This window comes from Rhipicephalus microplus, chromosome X, assembly GCF_043290135.1.
Source record: "Rhipicephalus microplus isolate Deutch F79 chromosome X, USDA_Rmic, whole genome shotgun sequence".
Classification (NCBI taxonomy): Eukaryota; Metazoa; Arthropoda; class Arachnida; order Ixodida; family Ixodidae; genus Rhipicephalus; species Rhipicephalus microplus.
Genome location: NC_134710.1, coordinates 212,046,563 through 212,064,261, shown reverse-complemented (window position 1 = coordinate 212,064,261; position 17,699 = coordinate 212,046,563). Strand labels below are relative to the sequence as shown.

At 43.1% G+C, this 17,699-nt stretch overlaps 1 long non-coding RNA gene across 1 annotated transcript in view; it reads left to right on the top strand.

Moving 5' to 3' along the window:
• LOC119187715 (uncharacterized) overlaps positions 1-12,836 on the top strand; it is a 44,442-nt gene extending 31,606 nt beyond the window's left edge. The window contains exon 4 of the long non-coding RNA XR_012887172.1: positions 1-12,836. This is a non-coding gene — a long non-coding RNA (uncharacterized LOC119187715).
• The last annotated feature ends 4,863 nt before the right edge of the window (positions 12,837-17,699 follow it).

The window sequence follows — 17,699 nt, the reverse complement described above, 5'->3', positions numbered from 1 at the left end:
ATAAAAGCCTCCAAATGTTCATGTATAGATGGATACCTATGATGTGAATAATACCTCTATAAACCTGATGTCCAATGACTACGCTATTTCGTCTAGCGTAACCTCTTTCTATGAGCCACCTCACTCAGTATAGGTTGGCATTCCTATATATGCATGAAAGCATATTTCTTAGCATTTTGTACATTCTAATAAAACAAAAGATTTAGCATGAAGTTCTTAAATGTTTAGTGCTGCTCTATAGTCAGAAGTAAGATGTGCTCCCGTGGCCTCCTTGCCATTAAGAGAAGCTCCCCCACTGAAGAAACGACCTCAGCTCTATGCTTGCCAACATGCATGGCCGACCTAGCCGTGCATGGCCAAATCTTGCTCAGCAAGGTTGAGCCGAGGGCGATTTTGGTTAATGGCCTCACACAGGCCGACCTCTGCTTGCCAACACAGGCCCAAGGTCGCAGGCCAGCCTTGTAGATGGCAGTTAGTGCACAGATGGATTAAATATTCTTGTGCTTGTAATGACAGCCATGCTGATTCCTTAAACAAGAAATTTTTGCTGACTGAGAAATAATGCGCAGGTTGTAGGGAAAAAAATGTGCCCACAGATATCATGCAATGTCAGCTCACGGCTGGCCCATAGTAACTGGCCAACGTGGTAGGTATCAAAGCATGGCCAAACAACGAACCACATTTGGTCACCCAAGCTATTGGTTGCCGACAATTTCCTTATCACTTGTTGACCGTTGGCTACACGTTTGCAGCCACCTATAACCAGCGATATTGGTTGCCAATCAGGGCCCCACTTTGTCACTTCATGGGACGATTGGTTGGCCGATAACTGGGGTTGCCACTGTTGGCTACTTTTTGCCAAATTGGTGAATTCGAGAGGCCCGTGACGACCTAAAGTTATGATTTATGATTGGTGACATTAGGAATATTTGGCGATTTTCGACTTGGGTCTTGACTGAGTTATGCATCATATACTCAGTGTCTTCAAAGGGAATGGGCGACAACATTTTTCTATTTTTCTTTGGTTCACACCCACCAGTAGAAGGCGCACTTTACGTACAATTGAGTTCAATTGACCTGTTTCTCCTGTGTGTCTCCTAAGTCGCGTAGATCCTGGATGCACTGGCACATCCGCCCGCTACCTTCAAGAAACTTTGATCAGTGGACTGATTCAGGAGCTGCAAGAAGGTGCGGTCATGCTAAATTTTTGGCGCTTTAAGAGCGTTAATTGTTTTCCACGTGTTACGTCTGAAGTGGTCAGGTGACGGTTAGGCCGCGTGTTCGGACCACACATTCAACTTGAATAGCTGGTTGGCTGCATCACTGCTATAGTACCCCTAATTTTGCATGTTGAGTTTAAATTTGTTAATAACATACTTTTCGGGTGGGCCAATAAGTCGGGCTTCTTTGGGCAGCCTTCAGAATCTTAGGGAGGCAAATATATAGCATAAGCATGACCACACAGTAAGAGTGCTGCAGGTATTTCGATAGTTACGCAGTAATTTCAAAGTTATTTTTGTTGCATTGTAATTAAGTTCTCAGATTATCGGACTCAAGATTTCACCGCAGTGAAATTCTCTAAGTCTGCAGGAAGGCTACGCAGGGTGTCCCACTTTTGTTGTAGTGACAGCTTCATTTTGTATTTGCTACATGAAACCATCCAAAACTTTTATGTGAAGCAAGCATTAAGGAACGCTGCTAGTGCATGCATGTGCTTTTTGAAGCGCGTGATGTGACTGGCATTGAAGAATGTCAATATAATTTAGGGCTTATGGATGGCAAGTACACCATCATACTCCGCCGCGCTATACGTAGTTTCCAAGTTTTTTCACTAGACCTGTCACACATATGTAGAGTGACGACTTTTTTGGTGCAATTTGAAGAAAAATGGCGACTTTTGGCAACATTTCACTCGTCTTTTCACAAATTTCACTTGAAAGTCGATGGAAACCCTGCCAACAACAGCGGTTGCGGAGCTCTGCCCACTTTTTTTACAAAACATTGGCCATCAGCCAATTTCAGTTGGGTACCATCCGGCGCCAGCATACCACACCCGAGCGAAGCATGGACCTTCTGCGCAGAGTAGCTATAAGATGTGCACAAAGGTCAGTAGCTACCACTTGCGGTAGGGAAAACAACTTGAGGCCGTAAACAAAACAAACCCATTAACAGCTGCGGATGTCTCAGACTGGCACAAAACATTGTCGCCACAAAACTTAAAGCTGGGGTTCTGTCATTCACAGACTCTGAGCTCGTCCTCACTCAGTTCAGGTGGGGTTGCAAGACAGTTTCGAGCGGTGCAGGTATTTTGCAGCGCTGGTGCGTGCCCATATGCACGTGACGATGATGACAGAGGAGCGACTAGTGGCACTAGATACGTCTGTGTCTCATATAATGATCTAAGTAAAACCAAAGCTGTTGGAAACTGTTTGAGAAGGCCAGCTCGATACTTTACACATGTGACAAACATTCGTAAATATTTTTTGTAAAATAAATTTTGCCTGAATCCCAGCAATAGCATATAGTAGCTGGCATAAATTTCCAGCAATTATTACTGCTCAACACTGTCAGACTGCGAAGCTGAATTTTTCGATATTTGGCTTGAAAAGGTTTTTTTGATTGTACACCTTTGATGTTACTGTAGCATAATCACGAGGGGCAAGCACTTTTGTCAGGTTCTGCAGCCTAGTGCATTTTTCCAACAACACATGCACATTTATTCGTGCAAACGTCTTTCAGAACTCATTATTTTGCCAAAATGGGCAAATTCAAGGTGATTGTGAAAGTTTAGTGGCTGGACTAACTACAGTAGACTCGTGATATTTAAAAATCTGAGAATTGATACTTTTGGGTAATGAATTCAAACAAAATTCAATTTTTGGTTGGCCCTTTCCTCTTTCGATATATGTAAAAGCTACTTCATTCAAACCCAATCATTTAGTTGATTCATACTTTTTGTGGTTCCATACCAGAAAATATCTGCTGCTTTCCCAGTACCATTTAAATATTTGGGGTGCTTGCATAATCCAAACAGTTTAAAAATGAACAGTTAGTGCCTTAGGCCTTCAAATACAAAGGCTTTGCTTGCAAACAAATGTTTGAAACGAAGCACATGCATGGTAAACCATGATGTTTCTAAACTGGTATACAGAGGTTTTTTGTGAAGGTACATATAGCGAAGAAGCAGTTGGCAAACCGCGATTTCTATAATAAGAGGTCTGATCAGCAGTAAATGTCCGATAAACTTGTGGACCTTATACTTCTGCTTTCTGTTAATTGCATGCATTTAGGGTTTAAAAACGCTTAAAAAAATTTTAAATCTGATAAAGTCAATGCCTAATCGCCTCACTCCCAGTCACTTCCCCCATCAGAGAACTTCTGATAATTCAAACTTCTTCATAATTCAAACAAAATTCGGACGTCTTTCAGTTTGAATTCACGAGTCGACTGTACATGTACTAGAAAGTGCTAGGATCACGAGAAACAAATTTAGTATGCCAAAATCGACTAACCAAAGGGTCGATCACCAGTGATCGATTTCAATAAGCGGGGTAAAGAAAGATTTAATTCACACGCATACAATGAAACCTGCCCGACCAGCGCTGTATCAATCGGAAATCATCTGGGAAAAGCCTTCATCCTGCATTGGACATAAAAAAAGGTTGATAGTTATATCCCCAATGAATAAACACAATTATCATTTAAAAACAAGTAACAATGCTTGAAACAATATTGAGTACAGAAAATGGAAAAAAGAGCGTGATTTGAAACGAAGTTGGACACCAACGACACTGCACCATGAAATCCACAGGGCTGTCCAACAACCACCGTAGACAGTGACATGATTTTTTTGGAGAAAAGCAAAGTTACGACTCCTTTGGAGCAGTCACGTCACTGCCAAAAAAAGAGTGTTGAAAATTTGCTGTCATGGCTACTACCAACGCTAACACTCCCAAGTTTAAATGCACATAGTGGGGGTATTTATAAGGTGCTTCTTCATCACCCTGTACATAAACATCTACAGATAGTGTTCTTTATCTTCACTGTTTGTGGGCATATTTATTGAGTCTCTTTAGTGCTTTAATAGTGATCTGAATTGGCCACGTCTTCCAGGCCTAAAAAAGATGTGTAAAGCACTACGTTGCAAAGTAAATTGGTACGAAGGAATCACAAGAAAACGGACGTGCAGAAAAGCAGCGACTACATTTCTTCTCGTATGATTGCGTGGCCGGATCACGGCTCGCAATGAGGGGTTAGCAGTAGGGTTGTCAGGGATGGCTGCAGGAGAGCTGTCCTTCTGGAGCCACGTAGATTCGAGCTCTTATGGGTGCTGGCATATAGCTACAATGTCAGGAACCTGTAGTGGGGTCCTTTATTGTCAAAACATTGGAGGCAACAGGCTCGATGCCTTTGAGATGATGACGCATTTTGTCTGACTCGGCCATGGAAGCATTGACACGTCGACAGAGCGAGAGAACATCCTTTATTGAACAGGTATAAGACTCACAGATTTGTTGTTTGCGAGCGTATCCTTTTCGCCAGGCTGCATCAAACTGCCAGAGTACGAAAGACTAATCGGAGATGCTCCCTGAAAGCATTTCATTCGGAAAAGTCAACCTGGTGGATAAAAAGAATAAGTCTTTGCCACGCTCGTAAGATAGAAAGAGACGTGGCGGAGCTTTTGCGGATTGTTTCAACAATTTGCTGCATTCACGGTATTATATTTGTGTAGCCGATCGGGCACATTCTCTTTGCAGAGTCAAGCAAACAGAGCTGGCTATCCAAGAGAGAGGATCTATGGCAGTAACAGCCTGATAGTAGATGAAGAGTGCTCTTGAGGGTTTGACCTGCAACATGCTGGTGAACAAGAGGCCCAAACAGTGACCTGAGTGAAGCTCCAGGAGTTAAAGCAGGCAAGTAGGGACGGGGAATCGAGGAGCAACCTCCACCACTTACGACATAGTGCATTACACGCCTTCTTTAGGCCTGGAAGATGTGGTCAAAACAGCCGCATTCGAGGCAGAGACATGACTTGAGAAATTTATCCCCATATACTATGAAGATGAAGAACAATATCTGATGATGGTTATGTGCAGGTGATGGAGAAGCGTCTTATAAGTGCCCGCAATATATATACCTCATAAAGTAAACATGTGAATGACCATGGCTGTAGCTCTGTCAGGAGAGCATGATGCACGTTATTCAAGGGTCACAAGTTCGGTCTCTGCCAGTGGCAAGTTATCTATTCGTCCAGGTTTTTTCTTCACGTTTACGTTACATTTAGTACTACTAATCGCATCTCCTATATTTTCCTTGGCATCATTGCCTGTCAGTTCTTATTGACAATGGGTCTAAGAAAAAAAGTTAGCCCTTAAATTTTTACTTCTTTTTTTTCATTTATTGCACCTGTGTCACATGTAGTTTCTGGATACCATGTCTAAGACTAGAATGGTTCACATATTTTCTCATATTGTGACATGAACGAGCAGAAGGTATGAATATCATAGGCATTATTGTGCATAATCTGAATTTTACTGTGTTGTACGTTCTTTCATATTGTTACGAGTAACTTCTTCAATGATCTATTTTTACAGCGCACAGAACTCGACGAGCAAAGTGGCTCATTTCAGCATCAAATGAAAACTAATTTCTTCCTCCTCTTTCATGCAGCCGTGTTTAGCGGCTGTTATGTATCATAACCCCGGGCAGTAGAAGCACCGTCCCGGTGCTAAATCTACACAGATGATGTCCACGAGGGGTAATAGGGCTTTAGCCGAGCCACATGAACGGTCTCGCTCGGAGCTGACGATGACTTTGTTGGATCGGTTGGAACAATCTCGTACACGTGACGTCTGTCTTTTAGCGAACGATACAGAATGGTCCAGTGTAGGGCGACAACAGTTCTTCAGGCATTCCCACATGACGAGTAGGTGACCAGAGGAGCATAAAAGAACCCGGGGAAAAGTGCACGTCCCTATGGTGAGAATTTTAGAGCTGTTGTTGGTGCGCTTGTGAAGCCTGTAGACGATTACGGGCGACTTGGCACGCGTGATCGGCGCGGGCAACGGGTTCCCTGGCATACTCAGTGGCCGCAGGTAGCAAAGTGTCTAAGGGTAGAGTTGGGTCACAACCATATAGGAGATAGAAGGGCGAATAGCCGGCAGTGTTGTGATGGGATAAATTGTAGGCGAACGTCACATACGGCAAATGAATGTCCCAATCCTGGTGGTCTGGTGCAACGTATTTGGCAAGCATATCGGTTAGGGTCCTGTTGAGGTGCTCCGTGAGGCCGTTTTACTGGGGATGGTGCGAAGTAATGAATTTGTGCTTGGTATGGCAAGACCTCAGGATTCCATGAATGACAGCTGATAAGAATGTGCGGCCACGGTCGGTGAGAAGTTGGCGGGGAGCACCGTGCACTAATAATATGTCGTACAGCAGAAAGTCCGCTACGTCGGTAGCGCGACTGGTCAGGAGTACTCGTGTGATTGCATACCGCGTCGCGTAGTCTGTGGCAACAGCAATCCATTTATTTCCGGCTGTGAAGAGTGGAAAAGGGCCCAACAGGTCAAGACCAACTCGAAAGAAAGGTTCAGTGGGAACGTCGATCGGCTGATGGTAGCCGACTGGGAGGGCAGGCAAAGTTTTGCAATGCTGACAGAGCTCACAAGTGGAAACATAGCGTCAAACAGAGCGGGCAAGTCTAGGGCAAAAAAAACCGACGTCGTACTTAATCCTACGTGCGAGAAACAGCCAAATGGCCCGTCATAGGAGCGTCATGAAGTTGATGCAGGAGAGTGGAACGCAGGTGCCCTGGGATGACAGGAAGTAGGTCTGATCCGAAGGAATCAGGGTTACGGCGATATAGGATCCCGTCTTTCACCAAAAACATTCGTAGGGACGGGTCACGAGGCATTGACTCCAGTTTTTCAATGATGACTCGTAAAGAAGCATCCCGACGTTGCTCTTCGCCAATGTTCAACAGCTGCGACACAGAAAAAACGTCCGTTATAGCATCAGTATCGGTTGCTTCGTCAACAGGGTAGCGGGATAAAAAATCCGCATCCTGATGTAATCGCCCTGTTTTATACATTGCAGAGAACGTCTATTCTTGAAGGCGTAGGGCCCAACGAGCGAGACGTCCTGTGGGGTCCTTCAGTGAGGCCAGCCAGCAGAGCAAGTGATGATCTGTGACAACACGGAATGAGCGCCCGTACAGGTATGGACGAAACTTGGCGACTGCCGATACAAGGGCGAGGCACTCGCGCTCTGTGATGGAATAGTTGCACTCGGCTGGAGATAGCAGTTGACTTGCGTAGGCTATAACACAATCGTGTCCCCGTTGTTGCTGCAATAGCACAGCTCCTATGCCGTGTCCACTGTCATCCGTGTGAACTTCGTTTGGGGCTAATGGATCAAAGTGAGCCAAGATTGGTGGCGTTGTAAGCAGCGTCGTAAGTTGGGAAATTGATGAGGCTTGGTCATGGCTCCACATAAACAAGGCATCTTTCTTCAAGAGGTCTGTGAGGGGGCGTGCAATGGTCGCAAAGTCCTTAACAAAGTGTCTGAAATATGAGCACAAGCCCACAATAGTGCGGACATTCTTTGTGGTCCTCAGAACGGGAAAGTTCGTGACTACGCAAATTTTTTCTGGGTCTGGATGCACGCCTTGGGCATCAACAAGGTGACCGAGCACGGAAATTTGACGACCAGTGAAGTGGCACTTGGAGGCATTAAGGTGGAGTCCGGCTCGACAAAAAACTTCCAGAATAGCTGACAAACGATCGAGATGCGAGTCGAATGTGGGCAAAAAGACAATAACATCGTCCACACAAGCAGGTGGACCATTTCAACCCTTGGAGCATTGAGTCCATCATTCTTTCAAATGTGGCTGGCACATTGCAGGGACCAAAAGGCATCACCTTAAACTGATAAAGGCCATCGGGAGTGATGAATGCGGTCTTCTCGCGGTCCATCTCGTCAACGGCTATCTGCCAGTAGCCTGACCGAAGGTCAATAGTTGAAAAATAAGTAGCACCGTACAGGCAGTTGAGGGCGTCGTCAATGCTAGGTAAACGATAAACGTCTTTTTTTGTAATCATGTTGAGGTGACAGTAATCGACACAAAAACGCCACGTTCCATCCTTCTTTTTAACAAGGATGACTGGAGAAGCCCAGGGGCTGCATGAAGGCTCGATAATGTTTTTCGCAAGCATTTTGCCGACTTCATGTTGTAATATTGCCCGCTTCGACGCAGAGACACAGTAGGGGCATCAGTTAATGGGAGTTGCATGGACACTATTTATGCTCAGGCTGACAATGGTCGTTTGGCTTAAAGAGTTGCTGGCAAAATTGAAAAGGCTACGATAGCCCTCTAGAACGTGGTAAAGTGCTGCAGCTTGCTCAGACGTGAGGTCCGATGACACCATTCACTCAATGTCGGCGCCCTAAGAACATGATCGAGTCGAACCACTGACTGAGCTGCAGCAATGGTCAACTCTGAAGGGCTCGACATAGTCATCTTAGAGAGCAATAATTTTGGCCAGGGAGATACCCTGTGGTGGTGAGTGAGAAGTTGACCAGTGGAAGGAAGGTGCGGTTTCTTGTAATCATCAGAATCATATGTAGCACAGCAACCCCATGCGTAAGCATCACTGCAGGAATCGGGCCACCATGGAATCACCAACAGGTACTGGCGTTGTGGAGAATAAGTCGACATGTGTGACAGAGTTAGGCGGGAGGCACGTGAAATCATTACAGCAGAGGCTGGTTTGCGGTGGGCTGATCGGGTCAGAAAAGAGAGGTAAATCGAGATGGAGATCCAGCTGAACAGCTCTATGAGGGCAGAGTGCGTGGCTAGAAAACCCATACCAAGAATGAGTTTATGAGGGCAATGTTCGATAATGGCAAAAAGAATGACAGTGCTTCTCTCCCCAATAGACACTAGCGCAGAGCACATGCCAAGAATAGCGGCAGTTCCTTCATCGGCGACTCGTACAGCTCGGTTGAGGGCGGGCGTGACAACTTCTTTAAGTCGGCGGCGAAGGTTAGCACTCATAATGGACACATGTGCACCAGTATCTATCAACGCACTGACACGAACATTGTCGACAGTAACGTTCAAAAGGTTCTGGTTCGTCGTTAACGTTAAGGGAGAATTTTTTACGAAGGTCGTCAATTCAGCTACACCTCCAGAGGCTGCACGGCCTAGTTTTCCAGTCAGAGGTGCTGCGAATAGGTCAGGAAGACAGCACGGTGTTGTGGGGGCGACCGGGACTGACGACGAGAAGGGGAGGGTGACCGGTCCTAGCGAGGTCTGCTCAGAGGTGCTGCAGGAGCAGAAAATGTGGTTGGCGTTGATGGAGAAAGTGATGGGGACGACTGGCCGACAGAACTGGCGTGATACTGAGATGCATAATGGGACGGTGAAGCCCAGCGGCTGTGGCAGTGACATGCAATATGACCAACGCGTCGACAGTTAAAACATATGGGCCTGTCATTAAGGGTACGCCATTTGGATGGATTGCATTGTATGCGAGGAGCAGAAAGGGGACGATAAGAAGGCTCAACAGAGTATATGGCAGAAACAGGTTGTAGGCCGACATTCTATAGCTCTTGACAAACGATGGCTTGTATCATAGAGATCGTGGTCGGGGAAGGCGCAGGCGTCGGTAATGGCTTGGCTACCGGTTGTGCTGCCTCGATTTCTCCACGAATAATGCATGTGAGGTTGTCACATCGAAATCCTGGTGGAAGGCGTCGTCACACGAAGAAGTGGCCGCTATGTTCGGAAGGCGCGCGATGCTTTGGGCTACGCGGCGGGCATTAGCTTGTTCGAGACGTCGGCATTCTTTAAGGATGGTGTCGATGCTCGAGACGTTGTTAAAAACCAGCAGGTTGAAAGCATCGTAGGCAATGCCTTTCAAGACGTGGTTAAACTTTTCGTCTTTCGACATGCACTGGTCGGCCTTGGAACAAAGGGCCAAGTCGTCAAGAATGTAGGAGACGTAGGATTCGGTAGAAGACGGGGCCCATGTGGCAAGAGTCTTCTTCGCAGCGAGCTGACGACCAGATAAATCACCAAACAGGTCGCGTATCTTTTCTTTGAAGAGATCCCAGCTCGTTATGTCTGCTTTGGGGCTTTCAAACCATGTTCGGGGAGTGCCGTCCTGGTAGAAAAGCACGTTGGCGGGCATAAGCGTGGGATCCCAGCGGTGAGTAGCACTGGCGCGCTGGTACCAATTTAGCCACGTGTCAAGATCGATCGTACCATCACCGGAGAAAGTGCCGGGATCCCGGAGGTGCGTAAGTGTGACGTAGGTGGTGACTTGGACTGATGAGGGTGGCGTAGAGGAAGTACCAGCAGTCGAAGCAGTCGAAAGGTCCCCAATGGTGGGACCGCTGTGCGTCTTCATCGAGGTACGGTAGTCGTCCACCTCCATCAATAATGTTATGAGTAACTTCTTTAATAATCAATTTACAACGCACAGAACTCGACGAGCAAGATGGTGCCAGTCCAGTATCAAACAAAATCTCACTTCGTCCTTCTCTTTTATGCAGCCGTGTTTAGCGGCTGTTATGTTCAATATGATATATTTCTCTTCATTATATATGAAATATATTGTATTTTGATAGATTCACAGGCCAGCAGGTGTATACATACTTACACCATTAGTTTTCTGCCAACTGCACCATTTAATTCATGTGGCAATAAGCTATTGATTCAACCATACTCATACAAATACTAACACTCTTTAATACTCTATAGGCACTGATAAATGGAGTCAGTTTTAACTACATTGGAAATTTCCTCTATTTTTTTTTTCTTTTTTAATTGGGAATGCTATTGATCTGTCCTGGAGAACACATTTGCTTGGGATATTGGTGGACATAATCTTCACCTCCGGAAATATAATTTGCAAATGCTATTCTTGTTAATCGAGCGAGTTCTGGAAAAGTCTACAATCTGCTTAGTGAAACATGCATTTCAGTGTTTGCCAACACTTTGCTATGTGGTTTTTCTGTTCCAATATAGCATAGACACACAAAGGATGTTGAGGACTAATTAGGGAACATCGATTTTTTACTTGCGATTCCACCGCTTTGTCAGCCTTCAATGCATTTTTCATAAATACCACTAGTACTTGTGAACCAGTCATCTCTGGATTGAAATTCTTTCGTATATATATCGTCTTTGTAATCATCTCAGTTACAGACGCATCTTCAGCCACACACTGTCATTCAATAATTCTGCTTTGCCTCACCTCATCGCACTTTGGCATAATCTTCCTGGGGAAATTGTTTCGTTAAAAGACCCTAAAAAATTTCATGAGCATTTGGAAGTTTGTACGTTCCCTTAATTTTTATATAAACATTTGTTTGTTTTTTTTCATTTTGTATTTTACAGCATTGTATTGTAGCGTTTGTTCTTTTCTCTTCCGTTGTACATATTTTCTTCATTTCATCTTTCGTGTAGTATCTTTTTATGCTTTATTTATTGTGATTTTTCTATAATCCCTTCCCTTATTCGATGCTTTTCGGGTCCAGTGGGATGCAATGCATAAATAAATAGCTAAATAAATAAATAAATAAATTCAGAATCAAGAGTGTAGAAATACTTATGAGAATTTGTTCGTAACTCATGCAATATCTTGGAGTATAGCATACATTGTGTGAACATGGCTTATATAGGTGGCTACCATAGTTGTGGTTAACCTGTAGAAAAATACCTGGAATGCATAAATACCTAGTGTGCTTCCTAAAATAGCGGAGACTGAATAGGGGCACAAAGGTACTTCACATGAGCAAAGCTTGTGCAGTAAAAAAAAAAAAGACAGACACTTCCTGGAAACAGCAGTTGTTCTCAGTTGGTCCTATTTGATGTGACTCATTATCCAAAGGCTCTTTACCCAAAGTTTTTTTACCCAGTTTACATGACAACACAGCTGAATTATCTACACTTAAATTGTAATAGATTTTTATGCATGAACTGTGTTCTAAATTGCAGTTAATACTTGTTTGAAGTCAATGTTCCCAATTAGAGCCTGTGCATGTGATGACCATACTATCACTGTACCTGACTGAAAAAGAAAAAAAAAGCAAAAACTTTTGCATACCGATCTTTGACATTCTTATGGTTCTGAGTTATTTGAAATCATGGATACAACGGAAGCTACAGAAGCGATGAGAGAAAGGGCAACAGTGAAAAATAAGATGCCCCAAATTTCAGAACGTCAGGAACTAGAAGTTCAATGTAGTGGAAGAGGATAACGTTAAAATTTTATAATAATTTAGACTCACAAGATATGCGTTGTTCAGTGGGTACAACTAATTGCTCTTGGTACCTTTGACTGAGCTTGACCAGAATGTTCTAGTGACAGGCAGATAGATGGGTGAAAGTGCACCTGCTTGAAGTAATTGCAAGGTGCAACAAGTTCATGGCCATGGTCTATATAATTGGCCAATTCGCGTCTTATTACCACAATTTATTGGACAGATGGAAGTGGACTGTCTGCATACATTTGCAAAGATTTTGGGTATGGCATATTGTAGTGGCAGGATGAAAGGAAGCATGCAGTGATCTCAAAAACTCAGACATGAGCTGAACTCATATTAGGAACCGAACGCTGCGACATCCTTACGACTAGGAAGTGAAGAAGAAAACAAAAGGCAAGGAAGGCCAGCTGGCTGACGGAGGCACACAATCAGTTTAATTGTTACTTCCCGAACAGTGCGAGATATGACATGCCAAGAAAATTCCCTGAACACCCCAAGCTTGGATAAAGTAAGAAATGCTGAAAACAGTGAGTGGTGACAAATTTGGAATGAATTCCTGAAAAAGGGTGATAAAAAGCCCCCCCCCCCCCCCATCCCTACTTGCGTCATTAAAGAGCGGGTAACACCAACATTAAGTGAAATTTACGTAAGTTCTATCGTATAGGTGACTGGAAGACTTGCATCAACCAACTAACATAGTACTTTTTTTTATACTGCAATTACCACTAAAATTACACTGGTGACTTGTAAAGTTCAAGTGCCTGCTGTCTTCTTTCTCTCCGAAATACAGCACAAACTATGCCATTGGCTCATTAATTGACAGAGATATAATAACATTTTTTCCAAAATGCAGCAGAATGTCGCAAGTATCATCTTGGCACAGTTTCTAGCAATTGGTGCTGGTATCGCATCTCTGATGCTTGTAAAAATTCTTTGCTCATGATAGTGTGTTCTCTCTTTCAATACTTGGTACTAGTGTCCTTGGTATTTGTCAGCAGTGGTCTGAGTTTTGACCAGAAGCCAAGAAAGACTGGTTAGGATGAGCTTTCAATTAGTTACAACTGGGCAACCTGTAGGCAAATGGTTCCAGCTGAGCATTATTTTGTGATATAGTTCAACTAGTTCCACCTAGAACCATCTAGAATCAGTTACAATTTTTCTACCAGGGTGTTTTTTTTATATCTTGACAGTAAAATATTTTATAGCGTTATCAATTCGTCTGTAATGAAAAAAAAAAAAGCGATATTGGTAATTCAGGGTTACTGGTATTGCCAGTGGGATAGAATGGCCTGGCCAGTCAACCTAATATGTCAAACCATTCGGATTATGTCTCTTATATGAATCATGTACAGAACCACTGAGGAAAATAATGAAGTTGTTAGACCAAGATCATTAGCAACTACTGAAAGTCAAATGAACATTTTTTTATCACAGAATTCATCCGGGTAGCTTGAACTTGGGGAAGCTTTCACCTTACTTCTTCATTAAAGGTCGCCCTATGGCTAGGTATCATCTAGGAACATTTTATTTCTAGGCGAGCTTGTTGCTGTCTTTTCAGGGTTGGCGCGCGAGGTTTGTTGATGTTGCTGGCGGACGCTGCGGTGCGTACGTGATCTGCTGACGAGATGTGTAGCTTTGCGTGCCATCACTTAAAGTCCGTGCTTGTTTTTACTCATGTGTACCCCTCCGAGAGCTTCCAAAGACGGCACCAGATGTGTTTTTTTTTTGCCAAGGTGTATCAGTGTTCAGCAAATTAGCATGAACAAAAAAATTTCACTTATCCTCGTGTCACACGAGCAAATTTTATTGTGATCAGGCTCGATCTGTATTTTCTGTTGATTCATGGACACTAATAATCGCAGTCTGTGCACTGTGATCTAGCTTCTGATTGAGGTTTGAATGACTACTGTCCCAAATTCGATCGGCATTAGTTTGAACCGATTAGCAGTAATGATTGTATATCGTGATCAAGAAATCTGGTCTCGGTCGACCCTGATCGTTATCAAAAGTAGCCGTGTGACAACGGCTATAGCTATCCGGCCCACTCCTGTGATTGTAATGCGAACAATCAAGGGCATGGGAACTCAATTTAACGTAAGTTTCAGTGCTTCTATTTAAAAAAAGAAACCAAAACTGAGCAGGTTCTTGGACTCCAGCTTGTAACCTAAAATAATTGCAATGCTGGTTACGCCAAATGGCTAGTGTGTGGACGTACAGTGACAAGAACACATCTTCATGCAGGAGAAATAATGTTTTGAGTAGCAAGGGTGCTTTCGTTCATGTTAAGAATGTATGTTTGTCAGTGGTGGGAATGCATAAAAAACGCGGGATTTGACCCCTAACAGCCTACTCTGCAGCTGTGCCAGCACCATATCGTGCTGGCACAGTCCTGGACTCTGGGACTTGGCAAACACAAGTGCCGGACAACACACGTGCCATGAAGCAACTGGCTTTCCTGGGGATAAACAACTCAGCCCGTGTTCCTAGGTAGTACCTAGGCATAAAGAGATCTTTACAGAGCAAGCGGGGGCGAAAGCTTCCTCAGGCCCAAGATACTCGGATGGATTCTAAGAGAAGAAGGGCTCGTAAAAATCAAGGTCAAAATAAATATTTAAAGTTTGTGCCGAAATCTCCGCGCATGAAGTTGAAAATTTCAAAATTGATTTCTCATCCTATCGCAAAATGGGCTAAATTAAATTTTCTGAAACTTTGTATGCTACGTCTATAGCACCCACAGATAACTATGTATTTCACTTTTTCAGGATTATAAGCTGCGTATGACCCAGTAAACGCATCCAAAATCAAACGTCACAGTGTTTGGTGCGGGAATCCTCACACGCATTTTCTTTGCACGCATTTTCTGCCATTATCTCCCAGTAAAAGTGTTGTTTTCAGGATTATAAAATTGTATTTTACTAATAAACAAACATTTTTTTTCCTTTCAGTGTTTCTTTCTCCCTAGTGTCCCAATTGTCTAGGCCCTTTGGACACAACTGAGAAATGCAATGAGAACTGCACACTTTTTTGCAAAGATTTATGCGCACCTAGTAGTTTAATTTGTCAGCCATTTGCATTTTTATTGTATTACCGATTCAAAGGCTTGGTCAGACCCATTAAAAAAGGGCAAGGGGCAAGATAAGACCCACTAGAATTTTCAATAGTGTTTCAAAACGCAACAGCAAATTTTTCATTCCTCCATATTGCTTCCACATGATAATTTCTAATTACCTTAGTGGTGGGATTTTTTGTTTTGTTTTTACTGCATGGTACATGACCTCATCAGTTGTGTCTCTCATGTCACACACATAGTTACTTTAGTGAAACTAGCCAGCCATATGGTGTGCTTTGCTATGTATGTGCATATAGTAGCCTAACCATGTTCCTTGGACCAGGGCCAGAACTTGTTACATGTGTTCTGGTGTGCTTGCCTAAAATGCCATTTAATCATTATGGGACACTACCATAGATGCTCACATTCCTGTGCAGTTCATTATTAGAAGCTAACCTGTAGAGGCTTATAACACACAAGATGCAAACTGGAGACACATAAATTATTTAGATGTGCCTGCAACAGTTTGGAATTTCCGTTAAAGAAACGCTAAAAAGAAACAATGACTTGGTTTGGATTTATAAACTGCACCCTGTAAACTCCAATGCTATATGTTTTACTATAAGTGTGGACATTTATAAGACGCTTCTTCATCACCTGTACATAAAAACCACCGTCACATGGTGCTCTTTGTCTTCATCACTTGTGGAGAGACCTCTTAAGTTTGTTCTGTGCCTCAGGTTACTGGTTTTGTCCCGTAATTCCAGGCATAATAAAGGCATGTAAAGTACTACGTCGCAAGTGGTGGAGGTTCCTCCTCGAGTCCCCATCTTTGCTTACCCATTTTAACTCCTAAAGCTTCTCTCGTGTCGCTGTTTGGGTCATTTGTCCACCAGTATTTTGCTGGACAACCCTCAGAAACTTCTTCATCTACCACTCCGTGTGCGACTGCCTCAGCTGCTCTCTGTGGGATCGTTAGTAAACCCCACTGCGAGCCCAATCTGTTTGCTGGATTCCACAGTGAGAAGACTATTACCATATATTGAGTGCGGCGTATCATTGAGATTCATAAGTTCATTATTAGTGATGAAATTTGGAGCTCATCTTTTATTTTTTAAATGTCACGCCGAAATCTTCGTGGATGACATCTCAAATTTCAAAATGTATTTCTGATGCAGGCTCAATACAAATTTCTGAAACTTTATATACTAGGTCTATAGCAGCAACAAATGCCAACTACTTCATTTTTATTGATTAGAAGCTACGTAAAACACAGTAGAGGTCTTCAAAATCTATGACGTCACGGTGTTCGGTGCGGAAATCTGAAGGTGGCCTCTCCTCTCGCATTTCCTTTTCAAGCGTTTTCTCGCTTATCTAAGGTCACGTCGCGATAAGAGTGGTGTTCTTGGGATTGTAAAATTGTGCTATAATAATACACGAAAAATCGTTTTCTGTTTAGTGTCCCTTTGAATTGTTCATGTTCAAAGCAAAAGGGAAATAAAAAAATGTTTTAGGTAAAGTGACGCGAGGAGTAGCAAGGCACACAGGCACAGTGAATTTCTCTCACAGGTCACTCATTTTTTTTTTGTGAGGATATCTTCATATCTGACGAGAATAAATGCCACTTCAGCTTGCATGCTTTCTTTTTCAGAAAGCAATACAGAATAAACAAGTGGCTGACAATTTTTTTGTCTTTCCTACCAATTTTCGGGCTTGTAAAAAACTAAGCATTTACTATTCTACATAAAATTTAGAAGTGAACTTTCATCCAGCTAAGAGTGGATGACTCTTTGCACTCCAGCTTTGTAATGAGTATGATGCAGGAACGCTACTGGTGAACTCGCCTGCATTTTTCTCATGCTATAAAGGGCATGGGTAGAAGTAGCATACGAAACACTTCTATTCCTGACTTTAAAAGAAATGAAAAAATTACATTGACTTGAGTTATTACCAAGTCAAGTTAGAATGCAGTGACAGTTGTGTATATTATCTTGAGACATTTATAGCCAATGAGTTCTGCAGAGACCAGCAAGGGGTGGCAGGGTTCAGAAAGAGAAAATGAACAACCACTTGAGTGGTTGTATATTTTTTTTTCTTATTTGAGACATTTAGTGTCACAACTGGAGTGTAAGCTAATTGAGCGATTTGATAGAAAGTGCCAATAATGCACTAAATTTTGGCTAACAATAACAATAAAAGCAATGAAAGAGATGAAAAGTGCATGGCCACATTTTAAAAAGTAATATGTATTCTGTATAATGTCGAGATCGTATGATTTTCAAAAACAGTAAAGACTTTTTTTTTCATAAACTAGGAGACATATTCGAAAACTGCCAAACTGTATAGTTCTAACCCTTTGTGCACGTGTTCATTA